This window comes from Xyrauchen texanus, chromosome 13 (assembly GCF_025860055.1).
Source record: "Xyrauchen texanus isolate HMW12.3.18 chromosome 13, RBS_HiC_50CHRs, whole genome shotgun sequence".
NCBI classification, from domain to species: Eukaryota; Metazoa; Chordata; class Actinopteri; order Cypriniformes; family Catostomidae; genus Xyrauchen; species Xyrauchen texanus.
The window spans coordinates 323,127-335,821 of NC_068288.1; the positions used below are offsets into that span (position 1 = coordinate 323,127).

A 12,695-nucleotide genomic window follows, 5' to 3' on the forward strand; every position below is an offset into this window, starting at 1 on the left:
TGCTGAGAATAAACTCAAAGCACTTACCTTGCTGGGCGCGGGTTCGTGACTAGAGGAGGAGGTCCGGTTGCAGACGTCCTCTAGACTCGTCAGAACCGGCCGGCCAGGGGACAGTCGTGGGGCTGAAGGCGGACTGTGGCCGCGTCCAGCATGCCGGGACTGTTGAGGCCTGGCGGCAGAGTGCCGTGAGAACGGCATTTGCGGGCCAGGTGACCCAGAGACAAAAAAGGAAGTAGCTCTATTATTGAGAATGTGAGTACCGCAGCCCCCGTTAGGGGGTGTGGCCAAATGAAATGAATTCAACAAAAGATTCTCCTCCCGGCCCCCCACCGTGAGATGAGGGGGCATCCATCTTCTGCAGGGAGCTCGACGCCGGGGCTGAGAGCTGGGCCCATGCTTGTTGAGGCAGAGCACCGCTTGAAAGCCACAGGAGGACGCCCTTGGCGAGCAGACAGGGCATTGCCCCTGGCAGCAGGTTTGCGGCAGGGCAGGATGTGTGAAATGGCCTCCGTCTGTTTCTTCACCACTGAGGACTGCTGGGTGGAGTCGTCATATGTGTCGCCGAATGGATGGAGCTGGGAGACGGGAGCGTTTGAGAAAGCATGCTTTGTCTACCTCCTCTACTGCGACCAGGTCCAGTCCATGTGTTGCGTTTCCGGACCACGAGGGTGGCCATCATCTGTTCGAGTGCAGTTCCTGCGGCACGTCAAGAACAGGACTACCCAAGTGCAAATTTTGGAGTGCCTTGGCCCGGTGGACTTGCAGGAGGGGGCCATGGCGTGCAGGGGGGAGTGGTCTGGGACCGCTCTACCGCCGAGGGTAGTGAGAGCGGAGGAGAGAGGAAGCTTGGCTTGCTCAGCTCGTCATGCACGTCCGGGAAGAAAGGAACCGGGAGGGGGTGCGTGGCTGTGAGCGGCACACATGCCCGTGGAACCAATCAAATAGCCGTGAGGGGGAGGGGGACCGGATTTTCCGGTCCAACATCGCGCTCGCGGTACCCGGGGAAGCATATCGGACCTCTGTGCATCAGGTTCAGACCTGAAGGTGGCAGCGCAGACAAGCCATCAACATCAGACGCCGCTGTAATGCTCTCCGATGCAGCGGTGATTATCGTCATCCAATTCCGGGAGCTCAAGGGACCGGAAGGCCGGCCGCGAAGCGGGCCGCACTCATCCCGAGCTTAGATGGGAGCAAGCAAGCGTGCCGGGGAGGTTGGTGGTTCGCGGGGATTTACCCGGCAAACACAGCCCGTTATTGTCCCCAAATCGCCTCCATCGCCCGCGGCACCTGCCTCAATCCTGTGGGAAGGAGGCGAGGCGTGGGGGGGCGGCTGAAGTGGCTTTCTCTCATGACAAAAGAAAGCCTACGACCGCAATGCTGTTATGGCTATGTTCTCGCCCTGAAAACATAGACCATTCATAAAAACGCTGCCTGCGTGTAATCGCAGCCCAGGTACGCCAGGCAGCTTTTATGACCATTGGAGGTGGGGAGAAATCAACCCCATCCAGAAACTACACAGAGGCGGATACACGTCTTTAAAAAGACGCGTCCTTAAAAGGACGTTCAACGCCACTGTGTATTGCTCTTTTAGAGGAAATCACTTTTAAACAACTCTCTTAGAGTTTGGGTTTCTGCACTGTCGAAGTGCCCGGGGGCAATTGCACTGCCGTGCAAGTAGGAGAAATTGCCGCTGTATTGCGCCATCAATCCAACAGCATGCAGAACGTCAGAGGAATCCTGGAACTGGTGTGATCTCACGCGAACAGCATGCACAACCATCGGAAAATTTCTGAATGAACTCTAGTATTTGCCTCGCCTTTGTACCCGTATGTCCGGGGGCGGGGTATGCAAATATTAGCTGCCAACTTCTCATTGGCCTTTTTTCATAGATCAGAGGTATATTCGGTGCTCAAGAGAGACCCCTAGTGTCGCTTCTCCGACACAACGTGGAGAGAGAGACAGAAGGGGAACCGTGTTTAAGTCTTCCTGATCGTCTGTTTGGTCTTCTCATTGTCTTGGTCTCAGTCAAGGCACTCCAGTGCAGTGATTCAAATGATACCATGTTGTGCTACCCTCCACCTGTACTGCTGTTGGGGTTGCCCTTATTACAGTATAAGGTCCTTCCCTTCTGGGTTCATTTCATTTCCTCCTAAAAAAATCTCAGGTATACTTGGTCACCAGGAACAATGGGACAGGGCACTACGTCTTCTTCCCTGGGTCCCCTGCTCTGTTCCTGTGAATAAATGGCTTCATGTTTAGTAGTTAATTGTCTCATGTAAGCCCTTAATTCCATCTGCAACTGTTCTAGAGGTGGTCTTTAATAAGGACATTATGGTACTGGCATAGGTCTGCCTGTTAGCATTTCATGCTGTGTTAAATTGGTGATTCTATTGGTTTGCATGCGGTAACTCATTAGTGCAAGAGGTAAAGCATCAATGCAATTTAGTTTAGTGTCAGCAGAAATTTTATCGAGCTTAGCATTGGGGGTTCCATTCACTCTTTCTACCCATTCCCTGTGATTGTAGATGATAGGCACACCTAGGGGCTGGGCGATATAACCAAAATTGTTATCACGATAATCTTTTTCAAATTGTTCGATATTGATATTTATCACGATATACATTTACACATTGCACTTTCTTTTTTTTATTTCAAAGTTGACGGAAGAAAAGAAGAAAAAATAAATTCTAACCAGTCAAAATAGTCTCTACAAAACTGCACAGGGTGTCCGGAGACGGCCAAAGCAGTGGGGTCTGTGGGATCTTTTACCAATTTTACCGTCTTTTACCGTTTATCAATTGAAAATTAATGTTAAAATATCATCTGTTTGTTCTGAAGCATAGTGACAGCAGTCCAGTATTTGTTGGAATATTTTTTACATTTAAATGAAATATTCTTTATATTTCTTTAGATTCAGATACCCAAGTATGGGGCATAGAAGCCCTTGTGACTGTGGAATGATTTTAGATAAGGTTTATTTTTTTATGTAAAAAACATTTGTATATTTTCATTAAATAGTAATAGTAATTAATAGTAATTTTAGTCTTTCCTTATCCATTCCAGACATCTAATACATTTTCACAAAATTAGAACAGAAATCGATTTGTTTATTCGATTTGTTTATTATTAAAGGCTCGTAACATGCTAATTAATAAAGATACATTTAGAAGGGAAAAACGTTATAGTCTAAAAGGTGCTTTGAAACCACGTTAACTCAAAGAGGCACCGAGTGCGGAGAGGGACAGGGCAGAAATAATGCATGTTTGGTGCCAGAGAACAATATTCAAGATTACAGCGTCGAAAGATCAGAGCTGTTGTCCACATCACTGTTGTTCTGTCGAGCTTTTCAATAGAGACGATGAGAGGGTGCAACCGTTGTCATGAAGTCTTGCGGGGCGGATGGGTCCGACATAACCTAATCATTAGCAAGGCAGCTAGCATTAGCAAGTTCATCCAGTCTGACCCTACGTTACCACTGGCATGTTGTGAGCGAAGCTGAGAGTGTTTTCAATTCATTTCTATGAAAGCCGAGCGTCATGCTCGCAAGGTGGACCGTAGGATTGGCAGCGGTGCGGAGCAAGCTCTCTCCTAGCGCTGTGAGTGCCTTGGAGCGGATTTCGTCCGCCCCAGTGGAAACGCAGCCTGAGAAAGCCGAACTGCTTGTGTTTTAATTCCTCAAAAGCTTATCGTGGATTTTCTTTATCATGATATATATCGATATCGCTTTATCGCCCAGCCACACCTTAGTCTTTGTTTTATTTTCAGTTGCTGTAACACTGTTTTCACTGTTCTTTGAACAAATGCTGAGCCATTGTCAGAACTAATTTGAGATGGTATGCCAAATCTTGGAATTACCTCCCTGGTCAAAACTTTTATCACAGTTTGGGTTCCCTGATCTGCTGACGGTACTGCTTCTACCCATCTACTGAATCTGTCTATTATCACCAGCATATATCTTTTTCCTCTTACTGATTTTATCATGTCCACAGTCTATTACCAGGTGTTTAAATTATCCTTCTGGAACTGGTATTTGACCTATTGGTGCAGATGTACCTTCACATTCAGCCAAAAATTAATCTGCCATTGCAGGTAGGTATGGCAACCAATATCCCTGTCCTTTTATTTTGCTAACCACTTCCCCCCTTGTACAATGGTCAAACCATGCACATCTGAAATTACAATAGTAAGGAGTGGTGTTGGGGCAATGCGCCATATCCCATTTGCATCTCTGCTTGCGCCCCTTTGTTGCCATACACTTAGTTCATAAGGGCCAGTCTGATGCTGCATACAAGCTATATCATCCATTTGGGGTTGAGGTTGAATCAAAATTGAAGTTGCCATTATTGCTAATTGGCATCCTGAGGCCCTTTTGGCATACAAATCTGAAGCATTATTGCCTTGAATGACAAAATCATTGCCTTTTTTGTGTGCTTGACATTTGATGATAGCCAATCTCTTTGGGTGCATCATAGCTGAAATTAGTTTAATTATTTGGTCACCATGTTGAAATGATGTCCCATCACTCTTTTTGAACCCCCTTTGTTTCCAAACCACTCCAAATAGATGGCACACTCCATGAGCATATGCAGAAACCGTGTAAATATTAACAGTTTGATTTTTAGCCAATTGACAGGCTTCAGTGTGTGCTTTTCATTCAGCCTGTTCTGCAGCACAATTATTGGGATAAATGTATTGTCTTCTCTCTTGAAACAGCATATCCAGAATGATTTCCCAGATGGTCTCTGAAGCAATATCCATCTACAAAATAATCTGCATCGGTGATTGGTGTTGATTCTATATCTGGTCTTAAACAAGTAAAGGCTAGAGAGTCTATTACACATTCATGAGATGTTCCCTCCCCTTCTAGAGGAATGAAATTGGCTAGGTTTACTGTTGTGCATTGCTTTATGCTGATGTTGGTGTAAGTTGGCAATGTTGAGTATGTCAAATACCTGGCTTGAGTCAAAACAAAACTACCTTATTCTATTAGTTCTGTGACTTTAAGATGAGTGTAAATTATAACTGGGTAGCGCATTGTCACAGTGGAAGCTTTATCATAAGCAAAATGTACTGCTGCAAGTCTTAGTTGATAGCATGGCGGGTAGCCCTGTGCTACATTGTCCAATCTGGTACTGTAATAGGCAATTGGTTGCTTTTTTCTTCCACTACAAGTTTCCTGCATTAAGACTGCTGACACATACCCATATTTTCTATCTGCCACATACGTACGGAACGGTCTGGCATAGTCTGGGTTTGCCAGAGCTGGGGCTGTCTTGAGCTCTTTTTTTCAATGACTCAAAGGCTATCAATGCATCAGTATTCATGTCAGTCGTGCTCAGAGATTCTGATGACCTGTTTATTTCATCAGTGCCCTTAATGGGATTCATTTGGATAGCATAATCTTCTATCCAGTCAGCATTAAAAAAGGTCATCATTTGTCCCACTGTTTGCTGTTTGTGGTGTGGATGATATAGTCTTAGTTTTATGTGCAATGATTCGTCCTTAGTATTCTACCTGTGGTAGGCAATATTGCAATTTATCTTTAGAGACCTTGTGGCCTCCTTCAGCCAATTTGGTGAGCACTTTATTGGAATCTAGATTACATTTTTCTAATGTTGTTGAGCAAATCAACAGATCATCCACATACTGTATCAATGTGCAGTCTTCTAAATCAAGTTTTCAAAACTTGATTGAACACATGTGGTGAATGTTTGATTCCTTGGGGCATTCTGGTGTACGTATACTGTTTACCTTGATAAGTGAATGAAAAAGGTGTCTGCTTTCCTCTGCTAAGGTGATGCTGAAAAAATGCCCCCCCTGTCAACAAGCTTTGCCCCCCCCCCCTGGCCCCCCTAAATTTGGAATGGGATCACGCCAATCAATTTTGCATGCAATGCGCAGTTTGTCCTGTGGGTGGCAGTAATGGAAATAAAGTTGTTTATTGTGCCATAACTTTTATGTTGAGAGGAAACTCCTCAAAGCCAGACTGCATGCAGAGACCTCGTATTTCAGAGAGGAGCTGCACATCTTCTCCCAAAAAAGATACAGGTAACAAAAATATTTAATTTCAGTCATGTTCACGTAGTGAGAAATAATATTAAACTACCAATTGTCCGCTGTTGCCTATATTAGTCTTTTAAAACTACATATGAAGCAATCATGACTATGCAAATTTAGCAAAGAGTCAACAGCTACCAGAGAACAGATGTAACACCTTAAAGAAATGTAATTTTCAGTCAGGCTTGTGGCGATACGGCAAAAAAAATCTCTTCAAAGTCTCTTCAAAATGGGCGGAAACCAATGAGGAATTAGAAGGAACTTGTATAAAAGAGAGAGAGAGAGAGAGAGAGGAGCGGAAGTGAAAAAAAGAAGGGGGAAATAAACTTAAAACTCATAGGTAAACTAAGAAGATAACATGCTACCTGAAGGTCGGGCACTGCCAGTTGTTCCTGGATTATTCTGTGTGCGCTGACCGGGCGCGATCGCCAAGTGACGGGAGAAATTGAGCTCTGCACCTTTCGCCTGCCTGGTGCAACCTAACTCCAGCCTGTCTCACCTGCCACAGGTATTAGCATTGTCCATCATCTTTTAACCCCGCGCTAAGACTCAACTTTTTTCCAGGCTCTGAATATTCAGTGGTGGGTCCGCTACGTAGCCTGCTGCCTGCAGTCAACACACACACACACATACACGCTCACTACGCACGTACGCACACACTGACGCACTGTGACAAATTGTGAAGTCAGAACTGAATTTGAGCCACAAGCTGCTTGTTTCCGTTTCTTTATTCATTTGTTTTGGTTGTGTCATTGTGAAAAAAAAAAAGAGAGAGGAAAAAAAAAATGCTGTTTGAAAAGTGAACATTGAGTTACCTTTTTTTTCCCCCCCTTCTATGTTTTCTTAAATAACATGCTTTCTCTGTAGTTTTTTTGTTTTGTTTGTTTTTTCCCTTAAAACCTTCAACATATGAGTGTCCATATTCTATGCGCTATTGTGGGTATTGGACAGCATTCATTTTGTGTATCGGTGGATTATATATATGTGTGAACTGATTTATTCTTTGACAAGTAAAAACTTGTCTGGCACCCGAACACTTTGACTCAAGCCAGTTATTCATTTTTTACTTTTATTTATTTGTGACCGCCACCGTTACAGGCTCTTATTACAAGGTAATATTTAACTTATATTTTCCGCTTTTGAAAATATAAGCCTACAGTTAATTGTTTGTCTTTTTAGAAGGTGATGTGAAGCAGACGAAAGTGTGAAGATAAAATCTGGTAAGTCTTTTATTCATTATGAAGGATTTGTCAATCACTCAATGAATGAGATGTTAGATGTCCAGAATTTAGATTTAACCCTCTGGGGTCGACGCATGCGCTGGCTTGATTTTTTCCTCATAACAGCGAAAACAACTTAAAATTCTCCGTCACTTTGTGCACACAGATAATTGTAAGACATCATTAGAGACTATAAAGGTTCTACTTTTATTTGTGTACACTCACAATAACAACAAAAACTTTTGTTTTTGTAAAATGAAGAAAAAAATAAAAAGGGTGAGTTTTCAGCAGTCTCTGTGAGCATCTTTCTGAAGATATGTCTAAAGAAAGCTTACAATCTCTACTTTTAATGAAAAAAAATATTTGTCTCAGGTGTGCGGGTTATTTCACTGACTTAAATCTTTTTTCTTTTTTTTTTAAAACCATGCATAAACGATATTTTCTCAAAAATACAAACATGTACATACATGTTGCTCACATATTATTGTAGCCCAGTTTGTGCTGAATACAGTGTAATCAGACTTGAGCCATTAATGTGTATTTAAGCAACTGAAAAAAGCACAAATGTCAAGGCATGTCAAAACTTCTCCAGGGCCCAAAACATTGTCAGACCCTTGGAATAAACTGACCAAAATTGAAAATGTACTTGTTATTTTCTAACTCTAATGTCGTGTCAGCTAATGATTTTCTGTCATCCATGTTCTGTCATGCTCAAAAAAGGACAAAATATAATAAAATCACAGTAAAAGGAATCATTATGACTTATTCTATACTGTATATTGATAATTTGTAAGTTTTCTATTGCCCCCTTTTTGAGCCTGACAGTTCATCACAGTCAGAATCACTATTTCCTTTTATTTTATATATGTTTTATTTCATTATATCTACAGAAAGTAAAATGGGCTTGTAAATAATGATAGGATTTTTGAGTGAGCTTCTCTTTTCATTTTACATTTACATCCTTTTCCCCTTTGTAGTTAAAATGAAGAGAAAAAAAACCAAAGGACATAATGTCCTTCTTTAATAATAAAAATAAAAATAGTGGTCAGTCAAGACTGAAGAGAGAAGATGCTTGTGAAAAAGAGTCAGAAATACATGAAAGCTTAGAGAAAGAAGAAAGCCCAGAAGAACAGCGATCCCATCAGCAAGGTATTTTAGTTGTGGAGAGAGTCAGCAGGTCTGGAGGCAGAGAGCAGACAGACAGCAACCTGGAGAGTTCTAGAGCAAGAAGAGAAAAGAGATGAGGCTGCCGAGTGTGACTTTGAGGCAGAGTGTGAGCAAGATGAGCCCTGTGCATCTACAAGCACTTCATCTGAACCGTCAGGTTTGTCAAGGAGCTTAAATTGTCAGTCGCTATAGGCCAGTTGTCTATAGACATGTTTAGGCTGATTGAGATTAGAATACTCAGCTTTAGCTCTTTTTGTTTTTCCAAAAACATTTATGTTTTAATCATTTGAGCTTGACTTATGGAATGCTAAATAATTATTCACTGCGACTCTTTCATCTTTCACAGATATCTCCAAGAGCAGAGATCATCCACCTGTGCAGCCACTCTTAACAACATATCCAAAGACACTGATGGGGGACAGGAAGAGGAGCTTCAAAGCAGAATGGTACAAGATTCATCCCTGGCTTTAGTACTCCAGAATATTAGACTCTGCATATTGTTATGCCTGTCGATATTTTAGCCCTCCCAACAGCCCATTGTCAGTTTTTGAGAGTGGTTTTAAAAACTGGAAGAAGGCAACCTACAAGGAAGGGGGATTTGCAATTCATGCAAGACCAGAGCACCACAAGCAAGCCATGGTTGCATTTAAAGACTATGAGACAGCAGTGAAAAACAACAGAACTTTGCTAAATGCCTTGAACAAAGAACATGACAAGCAGATTAAAGAAAACCGGGAGTATTTGAAAACAATAGCTGAAGTACTTCTACTAACTGCCACACAGAACATTGCTCAAAGAGGACACAATGATTCGGCAGGGTCAGACAACAGGGGTAACTTCATAGCAATCTTGGAAACATTTGCCAAACATGACAAAACTCTGAAAAAAAGGTTTCTTTCTATCCATAATGCCAAATACACCAGCAAAGCAATTCAGAATGAGGTTTTGAGTTGTTTGGCAGACATGGTTAGAACACAAATAATAGGAGCTTCTCCACTCTAAAACTGGTCAAGACACATCTGAGATCTACTATGGCAGATGAGAGAGTTAGCAACTTGGGTGTATTGAGTATTGAATCCAAGCATGCAAATAAATTGAATCTTGAAGAATTTGTTGATGTGTTTGCAAGGAACCACAGAAATTGCAGAATACAGCTTTTATAATAAAAGCTAAAAGCCTTTTAATTTCCTGATTTCTGTGTATTTCCATCCACACCTGTCATATCTGTTCAGGGTCATTTCTTAAAACAATTGTTACCTCCAACCTTCTTGTAGTCTTGTTTGTTTTTTAGACTGGCATTATTTGTCTGCTTTCCTCACAGGAAGGAAAGGATAACACCTTACTTCTCCACTGCACTGGTCGTGTGCATGAACTTACAACAGTGTAAATGTTTTGTAAAGATTATTGCTCCTCCTAATCCCTCTGGCCAGCATCTCCCTATATTCCTTTTGAGATAAGGCACGTACACTGTGTCAATGGGGATTTCTGCTGATACAAACAATTACCACATCCGGTCCCTTATCAGGCTAATTAAGCCTCCGAAAGGGATAAAGGCCGAATGTGGATGGTGGTGCGACAGAGAGAGCTCTTTTACAGGCAGCTGACCGCCATGTGTGCATTTGTGTCTTTTGTTTAAGTTTTTCATTAAACTATTATTTATATTGTCAAGCCGGTCTTGCCTCCTCCTTACCCGTCTAAATCTCCTCTCTCTCAGCTCTGTCAATTCCCTCTAACATCTATATATTAAAATTCTTTCCAGAAGTGATTGCTAATCCTTTTTGCTTCTATCAAAGCCTTTTCAAATGTTCTCTTCTCTTCTGATTCAAATAATCTTCAAGTAAGATATTCCCTCTCAAACTCTGCTAAGTTCCACATCAGTTCTTAGTTAGGAGCAACACAAGGAAAAAAGTTCCTATTCTCACACACACACACTTGCTTGCCATCCCTCCTTTCACTCTTTTTCTTCAGTCACTCATTCTTGTGCCACACAGTCAATCTTGCATTTTTTACTTTTGCTTTGGGAGAGAAACAAGTGCTTTTTCTTGATTTTGTTTCGTTATTAATAATTGTGTCCCTTTATTTGGATCACAACGATGATAATTTGTAAGATTTACAAACAATCGACAAAGCCAACTTCTTGTAACGTTCTTTGGGGTGACGTCTGACCTTTTCATTCATTCCACTATTCAGGTCTCATAAGCTTAATACTAGAGATGCGCCGATCGACCGGCCAGGGACCGGAATTAGCCGATTTTCCGCATGCTCGGCCCGGACCGGTGATCGTCCGGTCAGCCTCACGTCTTACCGATTCCAAGCCGGTCCGTTTTGTTGCCAGCAGCGCAGGCAATAACGTCACAGCTGCATGTAAACATGTAATTGGCATGGAAGATCTTCACTGTGTGAGTAAAGAATACATAAAGTTCGAAATGTGTAATAATTGTAAGGCCAAAGTAAACCGTGGGGGAACCACCACAATAACTTTCGCATCAACAAACCTAATTAGACATTTATAACACCATCACCCAGCTGAAAATGCCCATTTTAAAAAAGAAGCTAAAAAGTGAAAGCGGCTAAAGCTAGCCAGAGCTCAGAGCCAGTCACAAGTCAGCAGCCTCTCCTATCATTCCTTGGTATGAGCAACGAAAATACCAAAGCAATTACGAGGAAAAATATGGAATTCATGCGCTGGATGACCAGCTGTTCTCCATAGTTGTGGACAGAGGTTTCAGAAATCTGATAAATTTCCTCGATACAGAGTATGAGGTTCTTTCCGACGTCGCATTGCCCGAGTTGTTTAATCTTGTGTCATGTAACACACACAGCCTGTTATCTGTCAACATTTGGGTACACAAATCCGGGAGAGGGGAAGGGGGGTGCTGGATGGCTGAGGCAGGCTAAATACATACAAATTGTGCCGTTGTGATTTAACGTAATTTTTCCCACCGTGTCCGATATTAAAATCAGTGCAACACACATTGCAAAAGGTGTGGGCATTGTCGATATGACTTCGGAATATGAAATTCAATTCTTCCATCCAGCTGTTGTTAAATGTACATGTATATTTTGTTTTTTTCGCCGGAGCACCAGCTGATACTTCTCCTCCCATCTACCAGTGATGCTTGATTTAACATGCCGCGTCTACTGCCTGCGCAGATATCAACAGCGCAAATGGGTTGTAGGTTGCCAGATTGTGGTCATAAATGATTTGTAATGTGTATGATGTGTCGATTGTGTGAGTACGATGCGTTTCATTCAAGATCTGGCAACTGGACCACCTTGGAATAATATATTGATGTGATTATTCATATAACGTGGTTTGGGCCATACAAATTACGGGAGTTTTTTTGGGAGAAATAACAAAACGGGAGACTCCCGGGAAAAACTGGAGTGTTGACAGGTATGCAAGCCGTTCCCGAAGCAGTGCTCAGTTTTACAACTGATATTTATACATCTAACGTAAGTTGAGCGTATTGGACACTTCAGTTTTTCAGATCTTTGGAATTGTTTTGTTAGATGAGTTATAAAGAGAAAAAGGTCCATTTATAAAAATAGTGGAAAATGACATCTGTTATATAAAGCAACTTATTTGCAGTTAATTGTCATTTCTACCTCTTTCCAGTCACAGAGCACTTTATTTTGAGAGTTGTTTAAGTGAGAGAAGATCCTGTAACTTAGTGCAGTTTGGGGGAAATTGTAATGTTTAATAATTTATTTTATTATGAAAATAAAATTTAGCATTGAAGAAAGGTAGATTTTGTTTGTATATGTGGTCAATAATAGTTCTTAGAAAGAAAATCGGAATCGAAAAAAATCTGTATCGGCAGGTCACACTTGCAAGAAATCGGAAATTGAAATCGGCCAAGAAAATTGCAATTGGTGCATCTCTACTTAATACACTTGTTTCTTCATTCCACAGAGTGTAACAGATGGTTATCTTGTATGTTCACATTTAGGAAGAGCAACTCACACAGACAGACGGCACAGTTCTCAAACATATTCGTTTTTTATTCTTCTCCTTCTACATTCCCTACTCACCCTCTATGTCAGGATGGGTTCTACTACATCCCCCTCTTTTAGCAACAAAATCAAGTTCTTCTATTTTTCACAACAACATATTTTCCTTTAACTTACACAGCTCTCAAGCAATTATTTTCTTTTTCCTTCTTAAGAGAAACACATTACTTTTCCAAACATTTTATACATTGAATGAATATATTAAAAACATTTCTTTACTAGACTAAAGGCCAGGGT

General features: G+C 41.7%; 1 protein-coding gene across 1 annotated transcript in view; it reads left to right on the forward strand.

Annotated features, from left to right (window-relative positions):
• ten1 (TEN1 subunit of CST complex) overlaps positions 1-10,055 on the forward strand; it is a 46,752-nt gene extending 36,697 nt beyond the window's left edge. The window contains exons 5-6 of the transcript XR_007971844.1: positions 7,237-7,277; positions 8,791-10,055. The gene's annotated coding sequence lies outside the window, so the exon portion shown is untranslated. The remainder of the gene's footprint in view (positions 1-7,236; positions 7,278-8,790) is intronic.
• The last annotated feature ends 2,640 nt before the right edge of the window (positions 10,056-12,695 follow it).